The 11788-nt window shown below is 40.1% G+C and overlaps 1 long non-coding RNA gene across 1 annotated transcript; it reads right to left on the bottom strand.

The window, feature by feature from the left end:
- Positions 1–9063: 9063 nt before the first annotated feature.
- On the bottom strand, positions 9064–11259 carry LOC114670816 (uncharacterized). Its single transcript, XR_013400946.1, has 3 exons — positions 11143–11259; positions 9978–10063; positions 9064–9285 (listed from the first exon to the last, which is right to left on the bottom strand). It is a non-coding gene; the product is annotated as an uncharacterized LOC114670816 (long non-coding RNA).
- Between the last annotated feature and the right edge of the window lie 529 nt (positions 11260–11788).

Below are 11788 nucleotides of genomic sequence, written 5' to 3'. Positions count from 1 at the left end.
ATCTTATCCATAAGGTTAATGGACAAGAAGTAGAGGTTTAATTATTTAAAATTTCAAAAGTAAGCAACCGAAGAACTAAAAATGTTTAGTTAAATATATTGGCAAGAGAGGAGAAAGGTGAGTATAGTTTTGGAAGGGAACTAAATTCTCCATGATCATAGCAGGAAGTCAGTAGACAATGTCTGAAGTTGATCAGTCAATCAAAAATGTAAGTATAAGCGTATTATTTACAGAAGTGCAGGTAACCATCAGAATTACAAGTTCTGACCTCTGGAGAGAGGTCCAGAGAAGAAAAGTGAGGGGCACAGGATTCTTAATTATTATTATAAGTCCTTGAGTCTTTAATTTTTTTCATAGCACATATATTAGTTTGAATTTAAAAACATTTTAGGCCAGGAACAATGACTCACGCCTGTAATCTCAACACTTAGGGAGGCCAACGTGGGTGGATAACTTGAGGCTGGGAGTTCAAGACCAGCCTGGCCAACATGGTGAAACTCCGCCTCTACTAAAAATACAAAAAAATTAGCCTGGTGTAGTGGCACACACTTGTAATCCCAGCTACTCGGGAGACTGAGGCACCAGAATCACTTGAACCCAGGAGGTGGAGGTTGCAGTGAACTGAGATTGCACCATTGCACTCCGGCCCGGGCAACAGAGCTAGACTCTGTCTCAAAAAAAAAAAAAAATTTAATTTTATTATATCAGTCAATCAATCAATCTAGACTCACCAAATCTACTATTTGTGTACATGAAGTCAAGATTTTATTTTATGATCCAGCAATAGGTCCAAGTGAAATAAAATGATCTACTTTTTTTTTTTTTTTTTTGAGATGGAGTTTTACTCTTGTTGCCCAGGCTGGAGTGCAGTGGCACGATCTTGGCTCACTGCAACCTCTGCCTCCTGGATTCAAGTGATTCTATTGCCTCAGCCTCCTGAGTAGCTGGGATTACAGGCACCTGCCACCACACTCAGCTAATTTTGTATTTTCAGTAGAGACGGAGTTTCTCCATGTTGGTTAGGCTGGTCTCGAACTCCCGACCTCAGGTGATCCACCCACCTTGGCCTCCCAAAGTGCTGGGATTACAGGCATGAGCCACCATGCTGGCCAAAATGATCTACTTCTAAAAGATCCACCCTGAAGTGTCTATATATGAATGTAGGAGGATGGGAGTGAAGAAGCATGAAACAGAGCTAGCAGAATAGCACAGTAGTTAGGAGCATGGCCTCTGGAAGCAGACTCTGTGAATTTGAATCCCAGCTTTGCCTTTCATTAACTGTGTGACCTTGGGAAAGATACTTAACTTCTCTGTTCTTCCGTTTCCTGTAAAATGGGGTGATAAAAGTACCTACCTCATATGGCTTTAAGGAGTAAATAGATTAATCTTTGTAATGTATGGTTAAAACAGTGTCAGCAGGGTGCAGTGGCTCATAATTGTAATCCCAGCAATTTGGGAAGCCTAGACAGGAGGATTGCTTGAGCCCAGGAGTTCAAGACCAGCCTGGGCAACATGGTAAAACCCTAACTATATAAAAAATTTAAAAATTAGCTGGGCATGGTAGCACACAGCTATAGTCCCAGATACTCAGGAGGCTGAGGTAAGAGAATAGCTTGGGGCCAGGAGGTGGAGGTTGCAGTCCAGCCTGGGTGACAGAGTGAGACCTTGTCTCAAACAACAAAACAAAAAAACGGTGTCCGCACATGGTTGGCATTAAATTCATATTTCTTTAAATTACAAAGCATGGTATGATTCGAGGGCAATAGAAGAGTGTTCCATCCAAATTTCTCTGTCCTACAGGTATGAAATTCCATTATGACAGATTTTGTTGAAGGATTTACAATATTTTAGAATTCTCTGTGAATAAAGAGTTCTCTTGAGAGGAATTACATCTTAAATTCTCATTTGCTGCAAACTTGTTTGAATTAATCAAACCCTTTCCAACCTTGATCCTTATCTGAACATAGGGCATCCTTGTTAGGTAGCTGAGATAGGGGAAGGGGCTGGTTTGCCAAAAGAGTAGAAAGCATCAGAAAAGGAGGTGAGAAGCTAGTTCCACAGGGAACTAACTAGGAGGACTCTAGGCAAACAACCTCATGTTTTGGCCAAGGACCAGACTTTAACAAATAGTCTTGGCTCCTGTTTCCCTATGGCCTGTCCTATTCCTGTCTGTCTCACACTGACACGTTTGAACCAGGATAGACCAGGGAATACATTCCGGGTTTGGCACAGGTTCAAGTTATTTATTACCAGACTGAAAAGAAAAAAAAAAAAAAGCCATGTTGTTTCTGGATCTGTCGTGGGGTCAAACCCCAAGGACTATGTTTTTCACATTTATTTTTGTTCAAGACTCACTGGCCACTGCAATAGACTAGAATCCCAAAGCGTGGTCCCTGAACCAGTTCAGCCTTGAGGGCTTGGGAGGGGCTGTTTGTTCAGGCAGGAAACAGCTCACAGAAACTCAACCCGCCTTTGGGAGTGGTTGCCTTGGGAGACCTTTCAATCCCCTCGGAATGGGGCCTCTGGCTGGCTGACCTCCTCTACTCTTTCCACAAGAACAGTGTCTGCATTTGAGTGGAAAGAACATGTGTACAAGTGAGGACTTGCCCCACTTCAAGATGAGAATTTCTGAGCCACAGACAGTCTGCTTTACGAGTTGATGAAATCTGAAGTGTGGCCTTTTATAGGAAGCTTTTTCAAGATTTTAGGTTTCACTTTGAGAGAAACATGATATATGAGGAAACTGGGCTGGATCAGTCACCGTCTGTATTTGCATTTAACATATAGAAATCATAAAATTTTAAGGCTGGAGAAGACTTGACCAGATGTTAATCTGGTCCTTCTCCCTTATTCCTATACACGAGGAAGATCTGAAGGAATTAAGTCATGAATAACCTCAGTCACCATCTATTGAGTAACTGAGATTAAACTCAAGTGTACTGACATCCAGGAATTAATTCAGTTCATCTTACTCCATTTGAAACCTAAAAGGCATTTGGGAGAAACTATATAAGACTTGGAGAAAATATACAGCTCAGGCCTGTAATCCCAGCACTTTGGGAGGTCAAGGTGGGTGGATCACCAGAGGTCAGGAGTTCGAGACCAGCCTGGCCAATATGGTGAAACCCCATCTCTACTAAAAAATACAAAAAATTAGCTGGGAGTAGTGGCAGGCACCTGTAATACTAGCTACTTGGGAGGCTGAAGCAGGAGAATCACTTGAACCTGGGAGGTAGAGGTTGCAGTGAGCCCAGATCATGCCATTGCACTCCAGCCTGGGCAACAAGAGCAAAACTCTGTCTCAAAAAAAAAAAAAAGAAAAAGAAAATATGATATTTTCTTTGTATGATTATTACCTATAAAAATACAAAAATAATTTCAAATGCTATAATTTTTTTTTAAGTTTCTAAATGGTTTAACATCTGTTAAAGCCATCTTTGTCTCATAAACACCTGTAACCTATGACATGTTCACTGAGAAACCTTCCAGAAGCAACTTGCGCTGGGAGTTGGTCTAGCCCTCTGAAGTGGAGTGTAACTGATAAGGAAAAAAGAAGCTCTAGATGTCTCTCTTGAACCCCCATTCCCACCAAAAAGGCCAGGCTTATATGTCTGGGAGTTGCCAAGGGCAAAAGAAACTTGGAGGCTTAAAACTGGCAATGGCCAGGCCAAGGCAGTCTAGCCCAGCATGTCCATTCTACTGTGGGTCCAAGGCAAGGATTCTAGATCCAGAGTACCTGGGAGCTGGGGACAGAATAAAAGGAGAGGGGACAGGAAAGTTTGGGAGCAAACAGGTAGGAACCAGACACAGAGAACTGTTCTCACCTAGGAGTAAGCCCATCACTCTGGACTATCAGCATGGGTAGTCTATGGTCTAGGGTGTAAAGTGTATCCATCGTAAAATATGCAAATAGTAATATAAGATCAGACTTTGACAAAATAAACACATGGGGACTACAAAGTGACTGAATGCTTAAAAGGGTGGAAGTAGGAACAGAGTGGGGAATGGAAGATGCCAGAGAAGAAAGCAAACTCTTCTTAATGGAGCAGTATTGATAAAAATGAGCCTTTGCTACTCAATGCTTTTATCTGCCTTTCACTGACTCATCACTTATACCTTTTTTTTTTTTTTTTTTTTAGCTAATACATTTTTAATAGGCTTCATTTTTTAGAGCAGTTTTAGGTTCACAGCAAAATTGAACGGAAAGTACGGAGAGTTCCCAGATATCCCCTACTTCCCCACACACAGCCTCACCCACTACCAACATCTAGCACCAGAATGACATCTTTGTTATAATCGATGAGCCTACATTGACACATCATTATCACTAAAAGTCCACAGTTTACACTAAGCTTCACTCTTGGTGCTGTTCACTCAATGGGTTCTGAAAAATGTATGATGACATGTGTCCACTATTATAATATTATACAAAACAGTTTCACTGCCCTGAAAATATTATGTGTTCTACCTAGTCATCCCTACCTCCCTGCTAACCCCTGGCAAACACTGATTGTTTTACTGTTTCCAAAAGTTTTGTATTTTTCCAGAATGTCCTATAGTTGGACCATACAGTATGTAGCCTTTCAAACTGGCTTTTTTTTTCACTCAGTGACATGGATTTAAGGTTCCTCCATGTATTTTAATGCCTTAATAGCTCATTTCTTTTAGCAATGAATAATATTCTATTGTTTGGATGTCCCACAGTTTATGTATCCATTTATGCACTGAAGCACATCGTTGTTGTTTCCAAGTCTTGGCATTTATGAGTAAAGGTGCTGTAAATAGTCATGTACAGGCTTTTGTGTGGACATAACTTTTCAGCTTATTTAGGTAAATTCCAAGGAAGGTAACTGCTGGATCATACGGTAAGAGTATGTTTGATTTTGTAAAAAAAACTGCCACACTGTCTTGCAAAGTGGTGCAGCCACTTTGCATTTAGTAGTTTGCATTTTTCTAATGGCATATGATATTACATTGAGCATCTTTTCATATACTTATCATCTCTGTATGTTCTTTGGTGAGGTCTCTGTTAAGGTTTTTGCCCATTTTTTAATCAAGTTGTTCATTTTTTAATTGTTGAGTTTTAAGAGTTCTTTGAAGATAACAGTCCTTTATCAGATATGTCATTTGTAAATGTTTTCTTCCATCTGTGGCTTATCTTCTCATTCTCTTGCAGAGCGGAAGTTTTAAATTTTAATGAAGTCCAGCTTACCAACTTCTTATTTCATGGATCATGACTTTAGTATTGTATTTTAAAAGTCATTGCCACACCCAAGGTCATCTAGATTTTTTTCCAGGGTTATTATCTAGGAGACTTTAATAGTTTTACATTTTACGTATAGGTCTATGATCCATTCTGAATTAATTTTTGTGAAAGGTGTAAAGTCTCTGTCTAGATTCAGTTTTTGTTTTCCATTTGGATATTCCATTTTTCCAGCACCATTTGTTGAAAAGTTTATCTTTTTCTCTATTTCATTGCCTTGTTTACTTTGTCAAAGATCAGTTTATTATATTTATGTAAGTTATTTCTGGCTTCTCTATTCTGTTCCATTGATCTATTTGTCTATTTTTTCACCACTATCACACTGTCTTTGTTACGGTATAGTGTTGGTTATCTGATTTTGTTCTTCTTCTTCAATATTGTGTTGGCTATTTTGGGTCTTTTTCCCTTCCTATAAACTTTAAAATCGGTTTGTTCATGTTCACAAAACATATTGCTGGGCTTTTGATTGAGAATGCATTAAATCTATAGATCAAGTTGGGAAGAACTGACATCTTGACCAGGTAAGTCTTCCTGTCCATGAACATGGAATATCTTTCCACTCATTTAGATCTTTTTAAAGTTCTCTTATCAGAGGTTTATACTCTTCATTATATAGAACTTCTGCATGTATTATTAGATTTCTACCAATTTCATTTTGGGGAATGCTGATGTAAATGGTATTCTGGTTTTTATTTCAAATTTCATTTGTTCATTGCTGGTACATAAGAAAGCAATTGACTTTTTTTTTTTTTCTTTTTTTGAGACAGGGTCTTACTCTATCACCCAGGCTGAAGCACAGTGGCGTGGTCATGGCTCACTGCAGCCTTGACCTCCCAGGCTCAAGTGATCCTCCCACCTCAACCTCCCAAGCAGCTGAGACTACAGGCACATGCTACAATGCCTGGCTAATTTTTCTATTTTTTGTAGATACATGGTTTCACCATGTTGCCCAGGCTGGTCTCGAACTCCTGGGCTAAAGCAGTTTACCACCTCAGCCTCCTAAATTGCTAGGATTATAGGCATGAGCCACTGCACTTGGCTGCAATTGACTTTTGGATGTTAACCATATCCTGAACTAGTTCCAGGAATTTTACTTGTTGATTCTTTCAGATTTTCCAAATATACAAATTTTAAAGTTTTGTTACACCAATTTTTTCTTTCAGTTATTGTCACTGAAGCAGCAGAGGTAGGGGAAAGGGGTTTGTGGACAGAGACCATTTTTCCTCTAATTTCCCCAGGATGAACTGAGCAGAGCTGGAATTCAGATCACAAGATACCTGGAAGGGTGGCCAGTGGAAAGGAGAGATAGTGGTGAATAAGATAATTACCCATTTTCCAGGTATTTTTGCCTGATTCTCAGCTATTGTTTCCCACCTCCCTCTCCACGATGTTTTCCTTGCCCAGACAACCGTGGATAGTTGGAGATCTTCTCTCATTCTCAGGGCTCTGGACAATGCCTCCAAAATTTCTAACTCTGAACTGTCTGGTCCTCAAGTTTGTTCTTTTTCAATCCTGGCTACCCAACTGGTCTCCAAAGTCTCTTCAGTTAAGCAGTCTGGGGCTGGAGGGTGGGGAGATCTTTGCTGATTTATCCTACCCTTCACTTCCAACCACCCAGCAGGCCTGGGCCAAGTCAAGCAGCCCCTACAAGCAGTATCCTACGAATGTGTATTCAACATTGATTTGGTCAGGATATGGAGAAATGTATTATTTTTTATCAATAAAAAGTCTAAGTAGAAACATATTTTAAAAATAATCCACTTCTACTAGCTGAAGAACAGGAAATGTGCTAAATAAAAGTTTAATGATCGGTTCCCATTTTTCTGAAGCTCATCTCTCTTCAGTTTTGTTTATTCGTAATTTTAAGAATAAGAAATCATTTTGAGAGGTATATGAAAGGGTGAGTTAAACCACTCATTCTCAGGAAACAGTACTAGGCCAACTACTGTTGACTCAGAAGTTTCAACTGACCAAGAGTGCACAGGTGCATCTCAAAACTATCCATCTTAGACGCACTGCTGCTAATAAAGTGTTGTTTTCATTTCCTTTTGAGAACTGTCAAAAGACAAAATTACAACAAATTTAGTTAGGTGATCTAATTGGCTTTTATTTGTGATGAATGGATCAGGGTACTATCTCCCATAAAATTTTAGAAAAGGTGGCTGGGCACCATGGCTCATGCCTGTAATCCCAACACTTTGGGAGGCCAAGGCAGGAGGATCATTTGATCCCAGGAGTTTGAGAACAGCCTGGGTAACATAGAGAGACCCCCATCTCTACCCAAAATCAACAAATAAAATAAAAAATTTAGAAAAGGTGATCTGATGAGCTAAGCAGAAGAGGTGGGCTTTATAGGCAGAAAAGGGGTTTAAAAAAAAAAAAAAAGCCGAAATAAGGAACAAAAAGTGAATTGGTCATTTCAAAGTTACTTTCCTTGTCATGTTAAAGCAGGGGGGACTCCTTTATCATGTCAGCTAAAACTGGCCTTGTTAAGGGATTTGGCTACACTGTCTTTCCCTCTTTCTCTCCCACCCCTCCTTAGTTTCTTGGAAGGTAGACGACTTAGTTTCTGTTTGGTGACATGAAACTTTAGCATGAGTGACTCCATTTTGGTTTGATCTGTAGAGGCCCAGTCCAAATCAATAACCTCCCACAAATTTTAGTTAAAAGAATACTGCTGCCAGGCGTGGTGGCTCACGCCTCTAATGCCAACAATTTAGGAGGCCGAGGCGGATGAATCACTTGAGGTCAGGAGTTTGAGACCAGACTGGCCAACATGCTGAAACTCCATCTCTACTAAAAATACAAAAATTAGCCAGGCGTGGTGGTGTGTGTCTGTAGTCCCAGCTACTCAGGAGGCTGAGGCACGAGAATCGCTTCAACCTGGGAGGCAGAGGTTGCAGAGATTTCATCACTGCATTCCAGCCTGGGCAACAGAGCGAGACTCTGTCTCCATTAAAAAAAAAAAAAAAAAAAAAAAGAGAGAGAGAGAGAAAAAAGAATAGTGTCTACCTCAGTGTTACTGGAACCAATTTTCATCTCCACAACTACACAAGTTGATAGAAAAACTGGAGTAATGAACACTGTTTTCCAATTCATCTCACTGGTGTGTGGAGTTGATTTGGTTTTGCCAGTGTTATTTAGCATCCTTTTAAAATCACCCCTCTCCAACCCATCTCCTCGTACAGCTGCCCACAGGCCTGGCTCAGAAATCTGTCTCAGAAACTGAGTCCCACCTAGTTTAGTCACAGTTTCTTTATGAACTACTCTGCCTTGGCTCACTGACTTGAAGTTGACAACTTACTCTTGAATAATTTAACTCCTTTCTTGGAACTGACTCCTTCGTCAGACTTCTCTTAACTTTCACTTCTGCATGTGGGAAGAAAGTAAAGGTATTAGAGACCCACTATGTAACTGGCTGCAGGGTACATGGACCCTATTTCCCCATCCCTGACAGCAAGGGCTCGTACTCAGCCTGATGTCTGGGCATAATATAAACCTAGCTTGATCTCTATTCATCCCAATCTCCACCTTTACTTACTTGAGTGTGATGATTTGTTTAAGATGTTTTGCTTTAGTCAAGAGGGTATGGAAATATGAAAAAAAGAGATAGATTGACTCATACTGTAGTTCTACACTGACACATTGCAGCAATATTAACATTAATTTAAAATTCCACATTCCACAAGTGTATTTGGCAATGTAGTTCTGGGAGGTAATATGGAAATACATATCAAAACCTTAACAATAGTTATATTAATCAAGAGCCTTGATTGCCAAAGACAGAAAGCCAGTTCAGATTAGTTTAAATAAACAGGGGAATTTATTAGGTCAAATAATTGGACAAGTCTAGGGAAGCACCTTGCTTCGGTCATGGCCGAGACCAGGAACTGAAATGATGGCATCAGGCTGGGCGCAGTGGCTGACACCTGTAATCCCAGCACTTTGGAAGCCTAAGGCAGGAGGATCGCTTGAGGCCAGGAGTTCCAGACGAGCTGGGGCCAAATTGTGAAACCCTATCTCTACAAAAATAAAAATAAATTAGCCAGGGTAGTCGTGCACACCTTAGTCACAGCCACTGGGAGGCTGAAGCAGGAGAATGACTTGAACCCGAGTTTGAGGCTGCAGTGAACCATGAACACGTCACTGCACTCCAGCCTGGGTGACAGAGTGAGACTTTGTCTCCAAAAAAAAAAGTTGTCAGTAGGAATTCCCCTTTATCGCTTCATTATTCAGCTCTGCTTTCTTCCATGTTGGCATCAAGAGGGACCTCATCAGTCCCAACCTTAAATGGTTTTTGGTAATTTCAGAAGGAAAGAGATGTTTTCATCCAAGAGTTATTATCAGACCTAGAAAAATTCCCTCTTATTGGCCCTACTCAGATCATATGCGCACTCCTGGACCCGTCACTGTGCCTGGAGTGGTAGGAGACAGGGCACTCTGATCAGTCCCAGCCGTGTGATGAAACATTTCACCAGTTGTAGGAGAGGCAGATACTAAAAGGCAATGAGAGAGTGAGGTAGGAGGTCAGTTCTATCATGTGAAAATGAGAAATTCTGGGCAGGCAGAAACAAGTGATACCAAAATACAATGTTCATCCTCGTCTATGAATATTTACCCTTAAGAAATAATCAGAAATGTTAGAGAGTTATGCAGTTATTCCTCACAGAATTATGTATGATAATAAAAATTGGCTGAACATGGTGGTTCATACCTATAATCCCAGCTTTTAGGAGGCTGAGATGGGTGGATCACTTGGGCCTAGGACTTCAAGGCCAGCCAGGCAACATAGGGAGACCCCTGCAGTGAAAAAAAAAAAAAAATTAAAATTAGTCAAGCTTGGTGGCACATGCTTGTAGTCCCAGCTACTCAGGAGGCTGACGTGGGAGCATCACTTGAGCCAGGGAGGTTGAGGCTGCAGTGAGCCATGATCATGCCACTGCACTCCAGCCTAGGTGACAGTGAGACTTTGTCTCAATTCTAGAAAGAATTGAAATGTTTAATAATAAGGGATTTCTTGAATAAACTGGTACGTGGATTCAACAGAACATTATGTGGCCTTTGAAAAGTATTACAGAGGAAAACTCAGCGACATGAAAAAATGTTCAAGGTATCTTGTTAGGCATAACAACAGTATGCAGATCATGATCCCAATTGATCTTGGGATTATGTACACACACACACACACACATATCTTTTTATATACATTTTATGCATATTATATACATTTTATCTGTTTAAAACATAATATAAATGTTATGAAAGAGTGAAATAATATACTTTACAATGTTGATTACTTCTAGTTGTTGAAATTAGGGATACTTTTCATCATTCTGGTACTTTTCTCTATTTTCTACAGTAAATATGTCTTTTTAAAAATTAAAAACATTATTGAAAAGCCTTTAATTCCTCCCTACCAATTTAAAACTGATCATACTATTCCTGTCTGTAAGAAAAGGAGCTGAAATGGAGGGTCTAATTACTGGTAAATAGCAATCATCGGTTAGACATTAAGCAGAGTATTTAGAATAATAAATTATTCACCAGTATTTTAAGATTAGCTGAAACCCAAATGTATTCTCTATTATGTCTTATTTCCATATTTCAAGGCTTTATTTGTATGCACACCGCTGACTTTTTCAGAATTAATCAACCAGCCAGCTCCATGAAGAAAGTAAAGGCCCAGATATCAGCACAGAGAGCGATTCAGGGTATCTTTTCTAAACTTCATAATTACTCTTGACTGTATCTGTAGAAAGCTGAATGCATTTCCGTGCTGCTAGAGACAGGGAATTTTTCTCAATAGCATCAGTAACATTCAGATTAGAGGAAACTACTTCAGCAAAATAGAGAACAATAAACATCCTAAATGACCAAACCTGTAGCTCCTAAATTGCTTGCTCCGCTCATTTCAGTTTTCCTTGGAGAATTCTGATTTTGAATGAGACTTTGCACCATCCAAAGAGCCTCTGCATTATTCACTGTCAGGAGAGAGGATTGAATAACTGGTCTCTCCCCAGTTTACCAACCAAGTATCAATGAGCCAAGTCTTCATACACCCAAAGGGAAAAACCTTAATTATGCCAGTGACTACAGAGATGTACAAAATTTAGGAGGAAGGACAAAGAGCGACACTCTTGTTCACTTATTTCCACCACTGTCCCTCACTGACTTGTGAGCTAGCCCCATTTCTTTTCAGATTACCCAACAAAAGAAACAACTTGATGCCACAGGAAGATGGAAAACCCGGGTGCTGTTCTCTAATGCAGATGACTTCTGTTTCTTGACATCCTTCCACCATGGGGCACAACTACTAATAGAAGCTTGTTCAACAAACAGTCCTCTTTCTCTGGCAAGACTGTTCTTGTCTCCTGAATAGGAAGCTTAACAAAGGGTGTCAGATACAACAGTGGCCCACTTAACACCCTTTCTTCTTCCTTACTAACAACTCCAAGTTTCTGTGGGGCGGCAATGTGCCTAACTTACAAACTCTATTTCCCAGGGTGGCATTTATAGAGATCTCCT

This window comes from Macaca mulatta, chromosome 11 (assembly GCF_049350105.2).
Source record: "Macaca mulatta isolate MMU2019108-1 chromosome 11, T2T-MMU8v2.0, whole genome shotgun sequence".
Classification (NCBI taxonomy): Eukaryota; Metazoa; Chordata; class Mammalia; order Primates; family Cercopithecidae; genus Macaca; species Macaca mulatta.
The sequence above is the reverse complement of the archived record's forward strand: the minus strand, read 5'-3'. Positions and strand labels throughout refer to the sequence as shown.